Source organism: Palaemon carinicauda, chromosome 45 (assembly GCF_036898095.1).
Source record: "Palaemon carinicauda isolate YSFRI2023 chromosome 45, ASM3689809v2, whole genome shotgun sequence".
Taxonomy (NCBI): Eukaryota; Metazoa; Arthropoda; class Malacostraca; order Decapoda; family Palaemonidae; genus Palaemon; species Palaemon carinicauda.
The window spans coordinates 38870887-38894494 of NC_090769.1; the positions used below are offsets into that span (position 1 = coordinate 38870887).

General features: G+C 39.8%; 1 protein-coding gene across 4 annotated transcripts in view; it reads left to right on the forward strand.

The window, feature by feature from the left end:
- Positions 1-12859, forward strand: part of LOC137634686 (protein abrupt-like) — a 310294-nt gene extending 297435 nt beyond the window's left edge. For all 4 annotated transcript variants that reach the window (XM_068367165.1, XM_068367168.1, XM_068367167.1 and 1 more), the window contains exon 10: positions 9446-12859. The gene's annotated coding sequence lies outside the window, so the exon portion shown is untranslated. The remainder of the gene's footprint in view (positions 1-9445) is intronic.
- The last annotated feature ends 10749 nt before the right edge of the window (positions 12860-23608 follow it).

Here is a 23608-nt window from a genome sequence, read left to right on the forward strand (position 1 = left end):
CAGGATGCTATAAGTCCAGTGGCTCCAACAGGGAAAATAGCCCAGTGAGGAAAGAAAACAAGGAAAAATAAAATATTTTAAGAACAGTAACAACATTAAAATAGATATTTCCTATATAAGTTATAAAAAATTCAACAAAACAAGAGGAAGAGAAACAAGACAGAGCAGGTTAAGACTGTCATTCGAGAATTCTTGGTCTGTCGCAGACTAAGTCGTAGTTCTATAGTTCAGGTGATGGCTGATCTGCCATCCGACCGGCTTTATCCAGATGAACCCCCTTTACTAACACTAGGTCGTACTGATTTGGACTGGTCTTAGTGAAGCAAGGATGGGCCACAAGGAAGTGTTGGGGCGCTATCTTTACGTGCCTTACCTCGCAAGCAATCCACCTGGAAATGATTGATACAATGGAACTAGACTCCTTCGCCAATGCCATCAGATGTTTTGTGGAACTTTCCCCCTCCACATGCCTCATACTTCAGTGGAGTGTGGGACCGTCTGATCAGGTCCACCCAAAGAGCCCTCACAGCGACCTGTCAGACGTGCGAGATTTCGAAACATAAGGGAAAAAATCGCTATATATATTTGCAAAAATAAACACACAAAGATTATTCCTATTCGGTCAAACTCAGTCATGCAGACGATGCAGTAAGGATGACGTCATCATTTAAAGACCTCTATATCTTCCTTATTTGTAAAAATAATTGGCTGAAATTTCTGGAGAACATTTACGATATGTTTATGCATACATAGAAGCAATAAAACGATTTTCGATTTCTGAAAGTTGGTATATCAAAACACCATGGTGGACGGTCCCCTTAAACATATTTTCATTTTAACTTTTTTTATTTTTTATTATTATTCCCTTCCCCCCTTTTTAAAAATAATGAGTAAATTTAATGTTCCCCATACCCCTGGATCAAATGGTGAACTCCAGATACTGTTGACAACCTTTGCTTGTTTAGATAAGGAAATTCTGCTCATGACTTCAGCAATAAAAAGGATTCCTCTTAAATACATCTTTGTCCAGTGTTATGACACTGGAACCCTTTGTTTCCTCTTCTGCAGGACCCTATGGAGGGAAAATGGAAAATGTGAGAGTTCTATATTGCGTAGGTATTTAACACAATATAAATTATGAAATATTATACAACCTTTTGGGAAAATTGAAAGGATGAAATTAAAACTTTCAAGTGGCAAAGAGAATTTTGAATGCTAACTCAATGCTGATATTTGGAAGGCTAGAATAGCCTTCATTAGAATTAAGAATAAAGAAGGCCTTTGTAGCTATGTAAAACTACAGTATACAATCTCCAAAATGTTCTTTACTCAGAATTTGATTTTTTGCCCAGGGACACTGATCTCCAAAGGGAGAAGGAAATTACACGAAGAATCATTGCCAAACCAGTCTGGCATGTCGCTTCCTACAGAGATTAGCATAACATATAAACGGGCGTTGAGTGTCTAGAGAAAAAAGTAGGCACAATTCCTCAAGGTAATTTGAAATGATGGTCATAGTTTGCTAGTTAAAGCTGGCAATGAAACACAAGCAGTGCTGCTTACTAAATTTGCATCCTCCTCATTTGATATTAAAAAGGTATCTCCACATTATTATTATTATTAAATGCTAAGCTACAACCCTAGTTCTAAAATCAGGATGCTATAAGCCCAGGGGCCCCAACAGGGAAAATAGCCCAGTGAGGAAAGGAAATTAGGAAAAATAAATTATTCTAAGAATAATAACAACATTAAAATAAATATTTCCTATATAAACTGTAAAAACTTCAACAAAACAAGAGGAAGAGAAACTAGATAGAACAGTGTGCCCGAGTGTACCCTCAAGCAAGAGAACTCTAACCAAAGACAGTGGAAGACCATGGTACAGAGGCTATGACACTACCCAAGACTAGAGAACAATGGTTTGCTTTTGGAGTGTCCTTCTCCTAGAAGACCTGCTTACCATAGCTGAAGAGTTTCTTCTACCCTTACCAAGAGGAAAGTAGCCACTGAACAATTACAGTGCAGCAGTTAACCCCTTGGATGAAGAAGAATTGTATGGCAATTTCAGTGTTGTCAGGTGTATGAGGACAGAGGAGAATCTGTAAAGAATAGGCCAGACTATTCAGTGTCTGTGTAGACAAAGGGAAAGAACCGTAACCAGAGAGAAGGGACCTATGTAGTACTGTCTGGCCAGTCAAAGGACCCCATAAGTCTCTAGCGGCCAGTGCCTTGGCCAACCTACCACTTCTAATCAAGCAAAAGGAATGATTTATTATAGAGATCTTTATGAATTCTCAGAAGACATTGAAGAGGTGTCCTCGCAATATTTATAAAGTTGAAAAGTTGTAGGGAACAAATAAAGCCACCTTAGTAGTATTTACCTCACTTTATCTGCCAGACTATATGAAGATCCGTCATTTGAAAATTTCTGTTAAAAAAAAATTACATTCTTGGTCTATCTACTGATATACGTGTTATGAATATGGGCACAATATCAAATGCACTAATGGTTAAAGATGTTTCAAGTGTTCTAAGTTCCATGATTTTTCTGAAGATTGTTTTAATGATAAATTTTTTCTTCACTGAAAGAGCTCACTTGGCAAAGTCCCGACAGTGTCCTAAATATAGACTGGAACAAGCAATCATTAAAACAGCAAATAACAAACACATAACCTTTGGTGAAGCCAGGAAAAAGCTTATGGGTAATAGTTAGGATCAACTAACACAAGAATTCTGTCCAATCCATATGGTTCAACTTCCAGTTCTAATACCGTCCGTACTTCCACAGGTCTTAATTTACAGATAAATAGTCAATCCAATGCCAATGCATCAAATCACTCAAACCTTTTGTACTCTAACACCTCTACTATTACTCCTAAAAGTTCAACAAAACTCAAATGTCCCAATAGTGGAAGTAAAAAGGCTAAATATATACAAACTCAGATTTTTGTACAGACCAGGTTTGACATTCTAGCCACTTCTGATACCTCCAACGATATAGAGGATTTTTATGAGGTAAAGATGGTTGATCATGTACCCATAGAATCTGAATGAGAACTGCTCCTGAAATAAAATAAGCAAATAATGAAGAATGTGTGAGAGTCATTCTAAATTTACTATAAAGGTAGATTCAGGGGATAAGGTAGCAAATCGAACTGGTACACAACAAAAAAAAATTTTCGGCTCTCGGCTTCTAAATCTGAATCCAAAGTAATGATTAATCAGTATATCAAACATCTGAAAGTCAAGGTCCATTAGAACCTTGACAATAGTTAAGAAGTTGAATGAAACTTCATCGATTACGCACCATTATAAGAAATAAATCCATCACCAGTTATTGGAATCACAGGACCACAATAGAGAAAAAAAAAATCCGACAAAATATTGTACGGCTGCAATTGCTTTATTTCAGAATTTGGTTAAATAGAAATACTAATTCACATAAAATAGGAAATATGATTGACAACTTTATCAACAACAAAATAAACACTAGGTTGGTAGATTATAAATGCACATAGCTGTTTGTATGTGTGTTGACCATCACATAAAGAAGCGTGCAACAGGCACTCTTCATCTTGAAAATTTATAGAAAACTTTAACCAAAATCAAACTGATAACCAGGAAGGAAATCATAATACAAGTAAACATCAGGAAATTACATCTAAAGAACCAAAACCTAATATGAAAATAATTCCAGCACTGTTAAACAGGAACTCAGCTGCAACAAAATAACGCCCTACCTATTGGTATTCCATATCCATTACCTTCATGTTCAGTCCCTACATAATTCAATGGAAAGTTAATGGTTTTAAAACCTGCTGGCTTTTAGGGCAAATTCAGTCTATTATAACCCTATTGCAATATACCTACAGCATACTAACAATACTTTTTCTACAGTAGAAAAGTACAACCTAGCATCTCACTTAGTCCCTTCTCCTGATGTACTAGGAATTGCGATATATATTCATAGTAAAGTAACTTTTGGTGCAAAGAAATTTAACACATCAAAATTTCAATTGTCTGGAGTTGAAATACATCTGAATAACCTTGGATATATTTAATATATACAATCCATGAGCTGACTTTTGAGTGCTGACAATAAGTGCAAGACAGTTGAGCACAGTAACATTTGAACGCAGACCTTAAGAGTGCCGTAAATTCATCATAGAAGTAATTAACCCATTCTCAAAATCTCTGTATGCGTGCATGTGTGTACATGTGTTTATTGTTTGGCTACAAACATTTTGTTACTATTGTTAGAATAATTTGGTTTAGGAAATTAAAAACAAAACATTTTTAAAAGGAAAAGCACCTTTTGATTATTTCTTTTCACAGAACCAACGATTTAGAGAAAACAACATTGTCTAAAGGAAAAGGAAATATATTGCACAAAGGTTACTGTTACAGAGTTGACAGAGTGCTTAAGAGAAACAAAGAGTCAAGGGGTTGTTTAACTGGAAAGTGCAAATGAAGGACATACATTTTTTTAAGATGAATGCAAATCTGCCAGTGGTCATGATCATGTATATAAGATTTGCAAATTTAGTGGTTAGCTTATCAGTGATGCAGTTTCATGAAATGCTCCACCAAAGCGAGCCATTCAAGACACCCAATTTTATTTGTATCCTGAAGTAGTTGCTGTTCTTTCAAAGTATCATTCCCCCAGCAGACAGTACAATGACAACTGGAATGAAAAGGGACATAGAGGAAGGAGATATAGCTCAAGAACTTGTTTACATGTATGCTGGTGAAAATTTCCATGCATATGACTACAGTAGTAATGACTCTGATTTTTTTATATATATATGATATTGATACCTTTTAATATTAGACTGTAGAAGTAGTAATATGAATTGTTTTGAGATATTTTGTGGTATATACAGGAATAAATAAGAATTTTTATTTTTTTATTAGCGTGTCAAAAAAATAAATGAAAATTTCCCATTTAGTTTTTTCCCTTTCTTTCAGAATAAAGCAGAAAACCTATCTAAAAAATGTTTTGAAAATGTAATGAATTTAAGGAAGTAATAGTACAACAAATACGAAAAGAGAAATATGATTTCTAATCAAACGACAGTAATAATTGTATTTTGAATTTATGGGAATTAAATGTCGACACTCAAATGTTACTGTACTCAATTGTCAGCACCCATTTGTCTTGCACTCATAAGTCAGTGAACTATACAATCAATCCTCTTGTAACTATAATTTACAAAATCTAATCAAGGAACTCTTAGATAAGCAGGGAGATTTTCTATTATTTGAAAACTTCAATGCCCACAATTCCCTTTGGGACACTAATTGTATTAGTGTTGATACAAATAGTTCCAATGTTGAACAACTAGTATTTTATCATCACCTTTGTATATTAAACTTGGAAGATACCAGAATTTACTATTTTGTGATGATGGGAGATGTTTGTCAGATTGCTCACAGCAAACCAACCTAGTATGAGTGTCCCTGACTAGTATAACTTTGCTGATCATGGCGATACGCAAATCCCTTCCCCACGTTAAGGAATCCCCGTTCAGAAAGGGATATTATATACACATGTATATACACACACATGTATATATATATATATATATATATATATATATATATATATATATATATATATATATATATATATATATATATATATATATATATATATATATATATATATACACACACCAAGGCACTTCCCCCAATTTTGGGGGTAGCCGACACCAACAATGAAACAAAACAAAAAGGGGACCTCTACTCTCTATGTTCCTTCAGCCTAATCAGGGACTCAACCGAGTTCTGCTGGTACTGCTAGGGTGCCACAGCCCAACCTCCCACATTTCCACCACAGATGAAGCTTCATAATGCTGACTCCCCTACTGCTGCTACCTCCGCGGTCATCTAAGGCACCGGAGGAAGCAGCAGGGCCTACTGGAACTGCGTCACAATCGCTCGCCATTCATTCCTATTTCTAGCACGCTCTCTTGCCTCTCTCACATCTATCCTCCTATCACCCAGAGCTTTCTTCACACCATCCATCCACCCAAACCTTGGCCTTCCTCTTGTACTTCTCCCATCAACTCTTGCATTCATCACCTTCTTTAGCAGACAACCATTTTCCATTCTCTCAACATGGCCAAACCACCTCAACACATTCATATCCACTCGAGCCGCTAACTCATTTCTTACACCCGTTCTCTCCCTCACCACTTCGTTCCTAACCCTATCTACTCGAGATACACCAGCCATACTCCTTAGACACTTCATCTCAAACACATTCAATTTCTGTCTCTCCATCACTTTCATTCCCCACAACTCCGATCCATACATCACAGTTGGTACAATCACTTTCTCATATAGAACTCTCTTTACATTCATGCCCAACCCTCTATTTTTTACTACTCCCTTAACTGCCCCCAACACTTTGCAACCTTCATTCACTCTCTGACGTACATCTGCTTCCACTCCATCATTTGCTGCAACAATAGACCCCAAGTACTTAAACTGATCCACCTCCTCAAGCAACTCTCCATTCAACATGACATTCAACCTTGCACCACCTTCCCTTCTCGTACATCTCATAACCTTACTCTTACCCACATTAACTCTCAACTTCCTTCTCTCACACACCTTTCCAAATTCTGTCACTAGTCGGTCAAGCTTCTCTTCTGTGTCTGCTACCAGTACAGTATCATCCGCAAACAACAACTGATTTACCTCCCATTCATGGTCATTCTCGCCTACCAGTTTTAATCCTCGTCCAAGCACTCGAGCATTCATCTCTCTCACCACTCCATCAACATACAAGTTAAACCACCTCGGCGACATCACACATCCCTGTCTCAGCCCCACTCTCACCGGAAACCAATCACTCACTTCATTTCCTATTCTAACACATGCTTTACTACCTTTGTAGAAACTTTTCACTGCTTGCAACAACCTTCCACCAACTCCATATAACCTCATCACATTCCACATTGCTTCCCTATCAACTCTATCATATGCTTTCTCCAGATCCATAAACGCAACATACACCTCCTTACCTTTTGCTAAATATTTCTTGCATATCTGCCTAACTGTAAAAATCTGATTCATACAACCCCTACCTCTTCTAAAACAACCCTGTACTTCCAAGATTGCATTCTCTGTTTTATCCTTAATCCTATTAATCAATACTCTACCATACACTTTTCCAACTACACTCAACAAACTAATACCTCTTGAATTACAACACTCATGCACATCTCCCTTACCCTTATATAGTGGTACAATACATGCACAAACCCAATCTACTGGTACCATTGACAACACAAAACACATATTAAACAATCTCACCAACCATTCAAGCACAGTCACACCCCCTTCCTTCAACATCTCAGCTTTCACACCATCCATACCAGATGCTTTTCCTACTCTCATTTCATCTAGTGCTCTCCTCACTTCATCTATTGTAATCTCTCTCTCATTTTCATCTCCCATCACTGGCACCTCAACACCTGGAACAGCAATTATATCTGCCTCCCTATTATCCTCAACATTCAGCAAACTTTCAAAATATTCCGCCCATCTTTTTCTTGCCTCCTCTCCTTTTAACAACCTTCCATTTCCATCTTTCACTGTCTCTTCAATTCTTGCGCCAGCCTTCCTTACTCTCTTCACTTCTTTCCAAAACTTCTTCTTATTCTCTTCATATGACTGACCCAATCCCTGACCCCACCTCAGGTCAGCTGCCCTCTTTGCCTCACGTACCTTGCGCTTTACTTCCACATTTTTCTCTTTATATTTTTCATACTTCTCTATACTATTACTCTGCAGCCATTCTTCAAAAGCCCTCTTTTTCTCTTCCACTTTTACCTTCACTCCTTCATTCCACCATTCACTGCCCTTCCTCATGCTGCCTCCAACAACCTTCTTGCCACATACATCACTTGCAATCCCAACAAAATTTTCTTTTACTAACTTCCACTCCTCCTCTAAATTACCAATTTCTCTTACTCACCTCGTCATATGCCATTTTCAACCTTTCCTGATATTTACTTTTTACCCCCGGTTTTATTAGCTCTTCAATCCTCACTACCTCCCTTTTACATCCACCTACTTTATTTCCCCACTCTTTTGCTACAACTAATTTTCCTTCCACCAAAAAATGATCAGACTTACCGTTAGCCATACCCCTAAACACGTGCACGTCTTTCAATCTTCCAAACATTCTTTTAGTTATCAACACATAATCCATTAATGCCCTTTCTACTACTCTTCCATTTGCCACTCTTACCTATGTATACTTATTTTTATCTTTCTTTTTAAAGAAGCTAGCACTTATTACCATCTCTTGTTCAACACACATGTCTACCAGTCTCTCACACACACTGTCATACCTCTCTTCACAAAAGAATCTGTTTACGAAATTTTCACTCTGCGAAACGAGATGCGAAGATTTTTCTGATTTGCATTGCCAAAAATTTTTCGTGATAAAGGATTTTTGCCAGTCAGGCCGAGAATAAAATAGTCACCCATTAAAAAAAGTTGAAGAAAATTAGTTTACACAATAGAAAATGTATCTGTATAGTAAGGGTCCTATAATAGTACAGTACATATGGTACTGTATATTTTGCATATGTACAGTAATGTACTATATGTATTGTATTATTTTCCATTTATTATTGCACTATGTTCCAATAACTACTTAATTTACAGGTATTAACAGTTAGTTTAGGTATATAATGGTTCAGATGTATTTGACTGTACAGTATTTTATTGTGGTTTTACTGTAGCTTTATTTTAAAATTCAATGTGCTTTTGTAGGGTTTAGAATGAATTGGGCGATTTACATGTAAAACATGACTCATAACACAAAATTTTCACAAAACAAAAGCCACTTCAGTGTGTATATATATATATATATATTATATATATATATATATATATATATATATATATATATATATATATATATATATTAAAATTCAATGTGCTTTTGTAGGGTTTAGAATGAATTGGGCGATTTACATGTAAAACATGACTCATAACACAAAATTTTCACAAAACAAAAGCCACTTCAGTGTGTATATATATACAGTATATATATATATATATATATATATATATATATATATATATATATATATATATATATATATACATACATATACACACACACACACACACACACACATATATATATATATATATATATATATATATATATATATATATATATATATATATATATATATATATATTTCCCTCTTTGGCCTACTTTCCAGTTGCCAAAGAACAGAGAATGAGTAGGGTTAACAGGTAGAGATTTCTTACATTGAGTAACCAATGGAACATTTTGTTGAAAACAAAATGATACTAAGGCATGGAGTTGTAATAAAGAAAGAATTAGTGTTGAAGTATAATACTATATATTTAAAAATATTTTTTTTTAATCATAAACTTTCATTCTCTACAGGACCTAGCAAATGTGAGAATTGTCAACCCAATAGAAATCATATCAAGATTGAAATGAATGTGAAAGGAAAAAGTAAACGCACAAGTCTACATCTTCTTCGGGCATATTAATTTTAAGTGCTGAGAGCTCTACAGTACTTGTTTTTCAATGTTCAAGTAAAAAAAACTTGTCTGCAGTAAAAAAAAAAATATGCTTAGAAAAATAACACTTCTTTTGTTTAGTCTGTGAATTTTTGCAAATTCACATGCACTTGAATTCTAAAAAAAAAATAACCTATAGAAATACTTACCCTTATCCTGGTGCATCTGCATGTAGGCCTTCAGTAGAAAAGTAGGTCACTTCAAGTATAGTATCTCTTGCCAGTTGATCAATGATTAACTATTTTTACAGCACTGATTAATGTTGAGAAGTGTTTGCAAAATTAGGTCACTTGCTGTATGTGATATCCTTGTTTAATCCCATGAATCATGGTTTTATAGTGCAAAGTTTTAGGTTTTTATTTCAGTTAACTAACCTAACCCTTGTTCACTGAATGAGGCTGCAAGTCTGGTTTGCATATTTCTTTCAGCACTTCGACAGTTAGATCTGTCTTTGTACCTGTCTTCTCTTTAAATTTATCAATTATTTTTGCAACCTTTTGCTGGTATATTTTCTTTTGAGTGTTATATGAAGGGTAAAAGATTGTCTTTTTCCAAGGTTACATTTATCTTGCCAGGCTTTAGTATTAAGTGAATTGTCTGATTTATTGTAGAGGAGGTAAAGCATTTGTGATTTGAGATGCACTGGATGCTGGAACAGGAGTTGAAAGAGTATCAAGGAAGTGAGTGGCTACAGTATGGAAGAATTTAAGTGATAGCCAGACTGTCCCATTATTACTATATGTATGAAAAACATGGGCACTAACAAAGCAAAGAGTAGAAATTATTATATAGAGTTACCTTATAATGCTAGTAGATGTGTATACCGTACAAATGAGGAATTTGTGAAGAGCTGTGGTTTCCAGAAGCTGGAAAAAATCTAAGAAATCAAAGCTTGAGTTGGTTAGGACAAGTCATGAGAAGACATAAAGATCATTACAGTGGCAGAACAAAGACCTGAAGTAAGGCTCATAAAGTTGTTGGTAAATGCAAGTTCAGTAAGACAGATTACTAGATAAATAACAATGAAGAGAATTCATGGCATGTCTAACCCCATAAATAAAAGAGCCAACATACATATCTTATGATGATAAGGATCTCCAATGTTCAGAACTTGGGAAAATTGACTTGTCATTGAAAGTTAGGAAATATTTTTGATATATCATGAGAAGGGATTAGGAACAGTTGGTCAGAAAAGCAATAGCAACAAGTATGAAAGTGGCAAGACACACAGGTAGGACCCAGAAAATCATGTTAAAAAGGAATAGATGAAGTCCTAGACAATATGAGGGTTCAAGAAGGTAGAGTATGGAGTGAACTCAAGTCTAACCCTGTAAAAGTAAAGTCTGACTTTAGAATGTTTATGATGATGATGATGGTTTAACTAGAATTGTTTTTTTTTCTTTTTCCCATCACCATGGCATTGTGTACATTTTTTAACAATTAGCCTTGCTTCAAAATTTATTCATTCTAGTAAGAGTTGTATTTTTGAGAAGACTTAGAGATGACATTTGGGGTTACCTAGAAGTATGGAGAACCACGATACACACCTCCCCTTTCACCATTGTTACATTCAGTAAAGGGCAATGTATTCCCAAATTAATTGCCTGTCAGGATTGATACTCTGCAGTCTTTATATTATGCGTGTTGAAGATCCCAAAAATAATATATATAAATTCAGAGGGTTCTGAAGTCCTTTTTAACTTTTCTATTCCTGCTACTCCCCCCCCCCATGATGTTTGTGTATAAATCACATATGACTGACAATGCTCACTACTCTCTTGTGATTAAGACTCCTCAAAAACAGCACCTCTAGCAATTACTTGTTGCAATGACCAGATTCAACCCCAATCCAGGAAAATACTAATTTGATACAGAAGAGTCTTCAGCTCCTTACTGTCACTCCCTCGTCTTCTCTTTAAGCTTGGTAATTGCTCATACCATTGTACAAAAGATGAGCATTCACTTGCTCCACGAAAAAGCTCTGTGTCTGGGTAGGTACTGATCCTATGGTTCAAGCAAATGCTTGTGTGTGAAATTGTCTGATTTATTGCCTTCTCCATTCATGTGATCTAATGAAACCTCATAGTAGCAGAGCATTACCAGATTTTTTTGTAAAATTGTTCCACCAATTGCTTAAGCGACACATCTGTAATTTAAGTAAAATTTGGACATTTAAGTTCTTATGGCTAATACCTGAAGGCATCGATGAATATTTGCTAGATCTCTAGATCTTATATGTGAGATATTACTTATAAATATTTGGATTTGCTTTCATTAGGTCTGGTTATAACTGCATATTAAGCTTTTCTATCCTTAAGGGAGAGTTTGAAATCAGAGAATTATCCCCATCCTTCTTTTCAGTTTCTCTTGGGACATCCTGCTACCATAAGTTTCTAAAATCATTTGCTTCTATATCTAATTGAGATGGTAACTAAATATCCATTGATTACTGGCATTTGTACAATCATACTTTTAAGACCAGAATGATTTCAATCCTTGAAATTTTGTAAGCCCTGGCAACTTTGGTCTACTACTCTGTCTTTAGTGTGTTCCTCAGTTCTCAAATTCAGAAGTCAGTGACTTTTTAGGTTAAGCAAAATTAATGAATTTTTTATAAACAAACGTAATGTCTTCATTGAATAAAATTAATTTTTCTACATAAACTCTATTAATTTTACTTTTATCCCACCTCGCAACACTGCTGCAATTTTGCTCTAGTTGGTCCAAAGTTTTAAAGTTTGTGTGCGAGTCACTAGATTGGTGATAACAGAGATACTTTCCTACTTGAAGGTCTTCAGAACAAATGAATGTGTGCTATTCAGGAAATAGTTTTTGTTTTCTTTACATAAGGAGTTGAAGATTTGTAGATTCAATAAATACAGTATATGTATCTTCAATGAGGAACTATAATGTGATATAATTGTTTTTGCCCATAAGAACTGCTGGTAAAGGAATGTGATTATATAAAAAAAATAATTAGCTTGTAATTATTGACTATGAACTTTTGTCTTAAAACAAACTGCTTGATTCATTTTTTAATCAGTTTTAAAAATGAAGATAGAGATTAAGTAAAACTGCTAAGAAGATTATGATGATGATGTTAATGAAAGTGAATCTTACATTAGACTAAAGTTTATTGCATGCATAAGATTTGTCCAAAATATAAAATAGGTGTTTTATTATACTATGAAGTAATGATGATTACCAAATATTGCAGTGATATTAAGTGTACTGATTTGTAATGGTAAGTACTGCATTAAAATCTCTCTAAGAATATTAGTTTGTACCTATCCTAGACAAGATGTATTAATAGGTAATAAACACAAATGTAATAATTGTTGATAAACAGAAATATTAATAGTTAATAAACATAATTTTGGTTACTTTGTTACATTTCATGTTAATAGTAAAATATCTTGATAGATGGAATCCAACGGGTCATTCAGTCCTTCAGTTATTAATGAATTGTTGTGAAGTATGGAATAAATTAGATAAATAAATAATTTATTAAAAGATAAAAAGTCAGAGAAATTGAACTTATTAAAAATTTATGTACAGCATTTGTATAGACGATAGGAAGGAATTTATTAATTAGAAAATAAATAGAATTAATTGGGTTTTAAAAGTTTATAAAAGTCATTGTATCTGAATTATAGACTATTCTAAAGGTTAATGTTTTCAGCAAGTAACCCATGGCATTGGTAAAATCCATATCAAGACCTATTAAGTCTCCAATACATTTGTGAGGAAGTTCTTGTCTTTGATGTGCTACAGTGTGTGTGTTCTTGGCAATATACTAATATGAAGTGTGGACAGGTTGTAGCAATTCCCCTTCAAAAAGTAATCCATGGGTTAAGCGAGCATAACCAATCCTTAGCTGGGTTGGGTCAATACAATTTCTGTTTTAAGTTTTGGGTGTTAAATTGGTGACCAGTGTACTTTTGTATGATCTAATTTTCTTAAACTCTTTTATTACTAGGAAACATATTGGAAGACCAACAAGATCTAATAACTTTTATCTAAAGCCTTACTGACCCAGGGCTAGTTTAGCAGCTGGGAAAGCCTGTGATTTGTGAACTATCTCTCTACTTGCTGGTCACGTGACCCACAACCATCCTGGACAATTGTCATTATCTTTCCCGAATACCAATATTTACAAGAAGTAAAGTACAAATGAAATTTCCTCGTTTTTGGAAATATATAAGAAATATGAATGCATGTGGAATATAAGGCAATATTATTACATGAATAGGAACAAGCATGGCATGGCTATGAACATGTTAGCCAAAGTTATTTTTATATTTTAAAAAATACCACATTTATTATTAACTATCATTATTAGTAAATTTATTTTTATTTTCATTAGTAGCATTATCATTAATATGATTTTTATCAGTGTATTATCATTATTGGTATTAACCTTAGGTGCGTGGAACATCCGCACCCTCCAAGACGTGACGAACACCAACCGCCCGGAACGACGTACAGCCCTCGTCTGCAAGGAGCTAGCCCGCTTCAATGTTGATGTGGCGGTTCTTAGCGAGACCAGACTACCCGAAGAGGGCAACATCAGGGAAGCTGGAACAGGCTACACCATCTTCTGGAAAGGCAAGGCCCTAGAGGAGCCTCGCATCCACGGTGTCGGCTTCGCCATCCGTTCCCAGCTATTGCAGCAGCACAACCTCGCTCCCAAGGCCATCAGTGAGCGCCTGATGACTGTCCGCATCCCCATCACGCGGGACAGACATCTCACCCTGATCTCTGTCTACGCCCCGACTATGACCTCAACCGATGATAACAAAGCTGCCTTCTACACCCAGCTCGACCGCACCATGCAGGCAGTGCCCGCCAATGACAAGCTCATTGTGCTTGGCGACTTTAATGCCCGAGTAGGCAAAGACCATCGCCTGTGGGAGGGAATCATCGGCCGCCATGGCATTGGAAATTGCAACGCCAATGGCCAACTCCTACTGGGTCTGTGTGCAGAACACCAACTTGTGGTAACCAACACCATCTTCCAGTTACCAAAGCGACAAAAGACCACATGGAGACACCCACGGTCTAAACACTGGCACACCCTGGACTACGTCCTGACCAGAGCCAGAGACCGAGGAGACGTCCGCATCACCCGATCTATGCCCGGAGCGGACGACTGCTGGACGGACCACAGACTCCTCATCTCCCGACTCTCCGTGACGACCCTACGACCACCCAGAAGGGCACCTGACAGCGTACCACACCAACGCTTTGATTGTAGTAAGCTCCGCAACCCACAGGGGGCACAGAACTACAAGGAGGCCTGCGAACAATACCTCGCAGACCCTGTGGGTCAGGCCACTGTCGAGCACCACTGGACCACCCTCAGAAACGCCATGGCCCGTGCCGCGGAGGAAACACTAGGCTTCACCACCAAGAAACGGCAGGATTGGTTTGATGAGAATGATGCTACCATCTCTCTTCTCATTGAAACCAAACGACAAGCACGCCTGACTTTGGAAACCCAACCAACAGCAGCTAACAAATGTGCTCACAAGGTGGCTGAAGCTGGTTGCCAAAGAGGTATCCGTGAAGCCCAGAACACCTGGTGGCAAAGAAAAGCTGCAGAAATACAGAGTTTCGCTGACCAACGTGACCTGCGCAGCTTCTATGCAGCAACAAAAGAAATATTCGGTCCCACACGGTCATCAGTGGGCAGCCTGAAGGACGCGGATGGGGCCACGACCATCACCGACAGCGAGGGCATCCTGGCCAGGTGGAGGTCTCACTTTGAGAACCTCCTCAATGACCAAGCAGACACCCCAGACGATCTCCTGCACTACCACCCTCCATCCATGACTTCAACAAGGCCCTGCAGTGCATGAAGCCCGGCAAAGCCCCAGGGCCAGACAACATCCCGTTGGAGCTCCTCACTCACGGTGGCCCCGGCTTGAGGAACCGTTTGATGCTCCTTATACTGAAAATATGGGAGACCAAGACCCCCCCCAGTGACTTCCGTTACGCAAACATCACTACCATCTTCAAGAAGGGAGACAGGGAGAACTGTAACAACTACCGGGGAATATCACTACTAAGCATCGCGAGTAAGATTTTCGCTCGGATTCTCCTTGATCGCCTCCTTATTCTCGCAGAAGACGTCCTGCCAGAGTCCCAGTGCGGCTTTCGACCTGCGCGACAACTACAAGAGAAGAGCCTCGAACAACAACAGCCCATAATGTTCATCTTCTGGGATTTGAAAAAGGCCTTCGACAAAGTACCTCGACCTGCCATGTGGGCTGTCCTCAAAAGATATGGCTGCCCACCCGATTTTGTCAAGCTGGTGCGTGCCCTCCATGACGGAATGGTTGGGAGAGTCTGCCACCAGAACTCTCTTTCAGACCCATTCCCCATCAACGGCGGCCTGAAGCAGGGCTGTGTTCTGGCCCCGACGTGTTTCTCGCTATACACCGCAGCAATGCTCAACGAGATTCCCCCAAACACACCCTCAGTCGACCTACGTTTCCGCATGGATGGAGGCGCTTTCAACCTCGCTAGACTCCGCGCCAGAACCAAGACCACCTTGTGTGCAGTGCGAGAACTGCAGTATGCTGACGACAATGCCACCCCAGGTCAGACGGGATGCAAGTCAACTCAGACAAAACCAAGACCTTCGTCCAACATCCACCAGGACTGATGCTCCCCAACTTCAATACCACAGTGAATGACCAACCGTTAGAACAGGTGGACCAGTTCTCCTACCTAGGGAGCATCCTAACATCAGCTCCCACAAGCAAAAAGGACGTGGAGAACAGGATCAGGGCAGCCCACTCCGCCTTTGGCCGACTCAACCGCCGCGTATTTAACAACCACGCACTGACAATGACCACCAAAATAATGGTGTTCAGGGCAGTAGTCCTCTCCACACTCCTGTATGCATGTGAAACATGGACGCTATATAGTAACGATCTTAAAAACCTAGAACGCTTCCAACAAATGAAATTGAGGCAGATCTTGAAAATCCCCTGGGAGAGCCACACCACCATCATTGAAGTCTTAGAACGTGCCTCGCTGTCCAGCGTGGAGGCCACCATCATCCACCACCGCCTCCGCTGGATAGGACACGTGCATAGGATGGATCCATCTAGGCTCCCAAAGAAAATATTCTACGGAGAACTGACCCAGGGCACCAGACCACGAGGAGCCCCAAAAATGCGCTATAAAGATCAACTAAAGCGCACCCTGGCTCTAACTGACATCAATCCTTCCTCATGGGAAGAAACAGCCAGGGACAGGAAAACCTGGAGGAGTACAGTACACCATGGCACCGTGGACTTCGAGGAGAGGAGGAGACAAAATGAGGAGGCTAGGAGGAGAAGAAGGAGAGAGCGATTAGAACAGCCCCGCCCACCACCTACCCTCCCTTGTGAACACTGTCCGCGACTCTTCCACCACAGACTAGGACTTAACAGCCACATCAGGCATAAGCACCCACCCCACAGATAGGAGGCTGATGGCCAACGACAGAACACAATACTCGGACACGAGTGGGCGCCGACGACGATCATTATTGGTATTAAGGTAATTTTTATTTAACAATTTATTAAAATTTTTATTATTACTATTAGAATTATCATTATTATCAAAATTATTATTATTCAGAAAAAAGAAAAAAAATTACAATAATTTTTTCCATTGACAACTAATCCATTTGTTGTTACCAGAAATTCAGGTGTTACATAGATGTAAGAGAATTTTATTAACAAGGTGCCGCAAAAATTGCGATGAACAGGATATGGTAACTTAAAAGAAATGCAAGCACATTTACAACGAGCAATTAAAGCAACTCGACGTCAGCCATGTTCATCCTTTGTGTTTTCAGTGAATATAAGAACCCCACCCTTTGCCATTTGGAGTAAAGTTCATAAAAATACATGTAAATCTACTCCAAATTCTCTGTGTTAGAAAGTAAGGATAAATTAATTACTAATCCTATGAAAATTGATAATTCACTAGCTCAGGGTGGTCCAACAACTGCCCCACATACCAAAGTGACCCACCGGTTGATTGACTGTGGCCCATGATCGCTTGTATCAAATATTTATGCTTACATAACACCAAATTGTTCTGCCTGTATATTGTCATCATCATCATCATCTCCTCCTATGCCTATTGACCCGAAGGGCCTCTGTTAGATTTTGCCAGATGTGTCTATCTTGAGATCTTTTCTATACTTCTCCATTCATTATCTCTTGCTTCACATTTCATAGTCCTCAGCCATGTAGGCCTGGGTCTTCCACCTCTTCTAGTGGCTTGTGGAGCCTAGCTAAAAGTTTGGTGAATTTATCTCTCATGGAGAGTGTGGAGAGCATGCCCAAACTATCTCCAACTACCCCTCATCATGATCTCATCCACATATGGCACTCAAGTAATCTCTGTCTGAAATGGTCTTACCAATCTTTCACTAAACTTTAATTCTAAGGGCCCTGTATTAGAGATCATAGTTCCTAAATATTTAGATGATTCTACCACGTTAATCCTTTCTCCTTCCAATATTTCATCTTTCATTGCATACTAAGTTTTCATCATTTCTGTCTTGCTTCTATTTATCATCAACCCAACCTTGTGTGATATTGCATACTCTAGGTTTGCTAAAGCGAAAAATTTATTTTTGGGTGATAGCCATGTCGTCCTAATGGGAGGTTCCTTTAGGCAGCTTTCTAAGGGATATTTAGCTACAGTGATACTCCCAGAGAATTGACCATAGGTCTCCAGAATTCTAACTCCTGGTGCGAGTATCCTTAAGAAAATTCTTAAGGATATCACATAATATCAGGGGACGTATTTCTTGATACCACACATGGCAATCTTCACCCCGAATAGAGTTTTCGCTCTGAGGGGGAAGAGTGGCGAAAATGAAGGGGAGCCGTCATCGAGGTTACCCGGTGGATCCAATTTCCCATACTACTACGGAGCAACTCATTCCTTGTTGCAATTAAGCATGGATGGCTACAGATAGAGTAGTTTCGGGTGGGGATTTGTTACATATGTATACTCCTTTTCTAGAAAGGAGGGCGGGTCCATCGGGACGACATGGCTATCTCACCCAAAAATAGATTTTTCACTGCTCAAAATCTGTTTTTTGGTCTCAGCCTTGTCGTCCTAATGGAAGTTTACCAGAGAATTACTTGAAAGTACTATATATGTGGGTTTGTATAAGTGCATTTACCTTGAATCAGCTTCTATCTGGTCACCCAGACCACATAAATATATGACGCTACTGTTATTCATCATATCCACTAAGTTTGGAACTAACTTAGGGCTTCCTGGCCCCCTGCAGGGAAACTGTCAACACTGACTATAGAAGCGACAAGGTTTGTATACTTAAGAACAAAGTGGAATTAACTTACCACAAGTATGTTCACACATAGAAGCAATTTCAAGTGTTTTATATTAGGAAAACAATTAAAAAACTATGGCTAGTTTTATTCAGCTATTTGTGGGGCGAATAAGACGTAAATACATTTTTAGTATTTATTTGTATAGACAAAAATACAACAACGAATGTATTAAAATACAATCATTTACTACATAAACAACATTCTTAAAGCACATATATATTTATCACCTGTAAGGGAAGAAATTTATGTTAATAAGGCCACTCAAAGATATTGCAAAATTATTTAGATAATTTCACTTTAGATGTTGGATATGTTCAAACACTGTGTACGAATGTACACACGGCACTGGTGTTATTGGTTAGATTCTACACCTATAAAGAACAGTCCAAGGGGCACCAGGGTGACCCTTAATAAAAGGTATTACACTTAAAGGTGTTAACACCTTTTCACCCATTCACTGTAAAGTCCCAAACAGTTCACTGTTCATCGCAGCACTAGACGACAGGTTTTATAACACTACCTGCCGCCACCACAAAGTGTTTAATTTCATGTACTTGCTTCGCATAATGTTTATAAAAGACTCTAGAGGATTTCCAACTGTATATGAGCGAAGTCTATCAAAGTCCATATGCTGAAAGAAGTTCAGCGAGGAAGGAATTTTTCTCGGATCATGACCTGCGGGTGTACTGTCAGGATCCGCTCTGCAAATAAAGTAGGTGAGCTTCGCCCTCAGTTGTTTCAAGGATAAGTTTGATCCTGAGATTTTGCCTATGAAGAGCTGTCCTCCCTTGAAGTCTGAAGTTCTTCAAAGATAGACCTATAGACACTCTACTGGACATAGAGAGACATCTTCCTTCAGAGGGCAGATTCTCCAAGGACCCCACCCTTTGGTGGGTAGCTCGTTTTTGGTGAGAAATATAGGATCGGGAAAAAGATTCAGTTCTCCCTCTTCTGTGAACTGAATATGGCCCTCGTCTCTTGATAGGGCTACTATTTCACTAACTCTAGCCCCTAAGGCTATAGCGAACAAGAATATCACTTTCTGTGTTAGATCCTTTAGGGAACAATCTTCATTGTACAAGTTCGAAGCATACTGCAAGACTTTGTCCAAAGACCATGAAATGGGCTTCAGAGGGGCTGCTGGTTCAAGTCTAGCACATGCCTTCGGAATCTTATTGAAGATTTTGTTCGACAGGTCCACCTGGCAGGCGTATAGAAGAGGTATAGTCAAAGCTGACTTGCACGTAGTTATCGTGGTGGAAGACGAGCCTTGTTCGTGAAGGTGGATGAAGAATGACAGGCAGAAGTCTGTCGAGATTTCTGTCGGCTTTTTTGCTTTAACAAAAGAGACCCACTTCTTCCAAGATGATTCATATTGTCTTCTGGTTGATTTTGATTTGTATTCTTCTATAAAGTCGATGCTGTCTTTCAAGATCCCAAACCTTTTCTTGACTGCTAAGGTGAGAAAATCATGAGATGAAGGTTTTGGGTTCTCAGTGTTGAAGCGTAGACAGTCGACTTCTGAACCAGTTGGGATAGAACTGGGTTCGGTAGAGGAAACAGCCTCAGCCTCAGTTCCATCACCAGAGGGAACCAATTGCTCTTGGGCCACTTGGGGGCCACCACTGCTGCAGTCCCCTTGAAGGATCTCAGCTTGTTGAGGACCTTCAGCTGGAGATTTTCTGGCAGGAACAGATAGATATGACTCCATCTGTTCCAATCGAGGGACATGGCGTCCATCGCTTCTGCCCGAGGGTCCTCGTATGGGGCTACGTATCGAGGTAGTTTCTTGTTGTCGCTCGTTGCTTAGAGGTCGATCTGCAGTTCCGGGACTTTTTCCAAAATGAAGGAGAATTAGTCTGTGTCTAGGGACTATTCTGACTCTATCGGCTTTCGCCTAGATAGAGCGTCCGCCGTCACGTTGCCGAACCCTTGTAGGTGAACTGCAGATAAATGCCATCTTTTCTTTCTTGCCAAGCGAAAGATGGCCAACATCACTTGGTTGATGTAGGGCGATCTCGAGCCTTGTAGGTTCAGACATCTCACTATCACTTCGCTGTCCAAGACCAACTTAATGTGGGCTGATCTTTGAGGGGATAGCTTTTTCAACATCAGGAGGACTGCCATGGCCTCCAGAATGTTGATGTGAAAGGTCTTGACCAGGGATGACCAGGTCCCTTGAGCTTTCCTTTGATGGGAATGACCCCATCCTTCCATTGAGGCATCCGTGTGGATAACTACCGATGGTTGAGGTAGTTGTAAGGGAATAGTCCTTGCTAGGCTCTTGACCTTCGACCACGGCCTCAGAAGCAATTGCAGTAAGGTCGGTATCGGTGTCTGTTGATCTCTTTGAGCGTTTGATACGTATCTTCTCGAGACTCCTGACGCATCTTTTAGCTGTGCTCTTAGCACTGGGTCTGTTACTGCTGCGAACTGGAGAGAGCCCAGTACTCTTTCCTGTTGGTGTCTTGAAATCCTGTTGGATTTCAGTAGTCTCATGACAGAACCCGCGATCTCTCTCCTCTTCTTTGGTGGAACGGAGAAGCAGTGTGACAGGAAGTTCCAATGGATTCCCAACCATTGAAACTCTTGAGCTGGAGAGAGGCGAGACTTCCTGTAGTAGATCTTGAAGCCCAGATGTTCCAGGAACTGGATCACCTTTGTGGCTGCCTGCAGACAAGCAGTCTTGGATGCTGCCCACACCAGCCAGTCGTCCAGGTATGTGCCTTCTAAGCATAGCTGTTTTACGAATGTGTCCGCAAGTTGCGTGAAAATCCTTTGGGCTATGTTTAGTCCAAAGGGCATTGCTCTGAAGACATACTTTGTCTTCCGTAGCTTGAATCCTAGTTAGGAGGAGAGGGGTGGTTGACTGGAAGGTGCCAGTAAGCATCTGCCAGATCTATTGAGACTGTACGCCCCTTTCGGTAACAGGGTCCATATGTGTTGTAAGGTTAACATCCGGAACTTGTTGTTCTGGATGAACTTGTTGAGTGGATACAAGTCTAGAATGACTCTGAGTTTGTCTGAGTCCTTCTTAGGAACAAAACAGCCTTCCCTGGAATTTGATGGACTTTGCTTTCCTTATAACCTTTTCGTTAAAGAGTTCTAAGGTATATTCTTCCAGTAAGGGGGTGGAGTGTAGGAAGAATTGAGGAAATGAAGGTGGAGATCTGTTCCATTTCCATCCTAGTCAATTCTTGATTAGGCTGTGGATCCAGGGATCGAAGGTCCAACGATCCCGAAAGTGGAGAAGTCTTCCTCCTACCTTTCGGGAAAAAGGTAGTGGTGTGCCTCTCAAAAACTGGGTTAAAGGCTGGTGACTGGGCTACGAGCTGTTGAGGCACCATCTGGAAAGTGGTTTGCAGTTGAGCAACCATTTGGGGCACCGTGGTCATGGTTACCGTAGGATGTTGCACAGGTCAAGGAGGCAGTCTTGGCTTCTTCGTCTTCCTCTTAGGTTGGGGACCAGCATCAAGGGAAGATTTTCTCTTAGCAGAGATGCCCCACTTTTGTAGAAGGTTCCTATTCTCCGTGGCGGCTTTGGCGACTACCTCTTGGACTACTTCCTTTGGGAAGAGGTCCTTGCCCCAGATGCAGAAAGTGATCAACTTCCTGAGCTCGTGTTTGACCGTTGCATTGGCAAACACAAACTCTCTGCAGGCCCTCCTGGCCTTCACAAAAGCGTACAAGTCCTTGACCAATGTAGCCATGTGCATCTTGGCTAGGACTGTATACATGTCTGGGATGCTTGCAATGCCTGCACATATCTCCATGCAGTTCTGGAGGGACAGAGAGGCAGATAGTCTCTCTTTTGTCTCTTGTTCTCTTCTCAGGAGAAAGTCCAACAGCTTCGGGAGGTTCTCATTGAACTGCTGTCCTGCAATGTCCACGTCGATCTTTGCGACCGAGAAGGTTAGATGAACCTCGTTCCAATCCTTCTCGCCCGTGGGCAAGGCCAGAGACAATGGCCTACACTCCTCTAGTGTAGGACATGGTTTGCCTGCATCAACCGCCTTAAGCACACAGTGGAGAGCTTTTGACGTGAAGGGGAAAGCTCTGGATGAAGGAGCAAGAAAAGTAGAAAGTCCAACAGCTTCGGGAGGTTCTCATTGAACTGCTGTCCTGCAATGTCCACGTCGATCTTTGCGACCGAGAAGGTTAGATGAACCTCGTTCCAATCCTTCTCGCCCGTGGGCAAGGCCAGAGACAATGGCCTACACTCCTCTAGTGTAGGACATGGTTTGCCTGCATCAACCGCCTTAAGCACACAGTGGAGAGCTTTTGACGTGAAGGGGAAAGCTCTGGATGAAGGAGCAAGAAAAGTAGGGTGCTTCTTGCTCAACGCAAAAACTTTAGAGTTTGTATAACCTGCCTTCTTCAGGCTACTAGTCAGGAGAGCCTTTGTCTTGTCGTGGTCAAAGACCATGACCTCCTTAGGTTCCGTCTCTTCCTTAGACGCCGGCTCACTCTTCAGCCGGATGAAACATTCCGGGTAAGCCGAAAGATTTGGCCAGCATTGAATATTGGTGAGGGGGATGGCCCCCATCTTCTCCGATATGTAGAGATTCCCATTCATCATGGGCATGAACTTTGCATACCTGCAGGGATTGGTTTCGGAGCATGGTGGCAGGTCAGAAACTTTGGGCCGC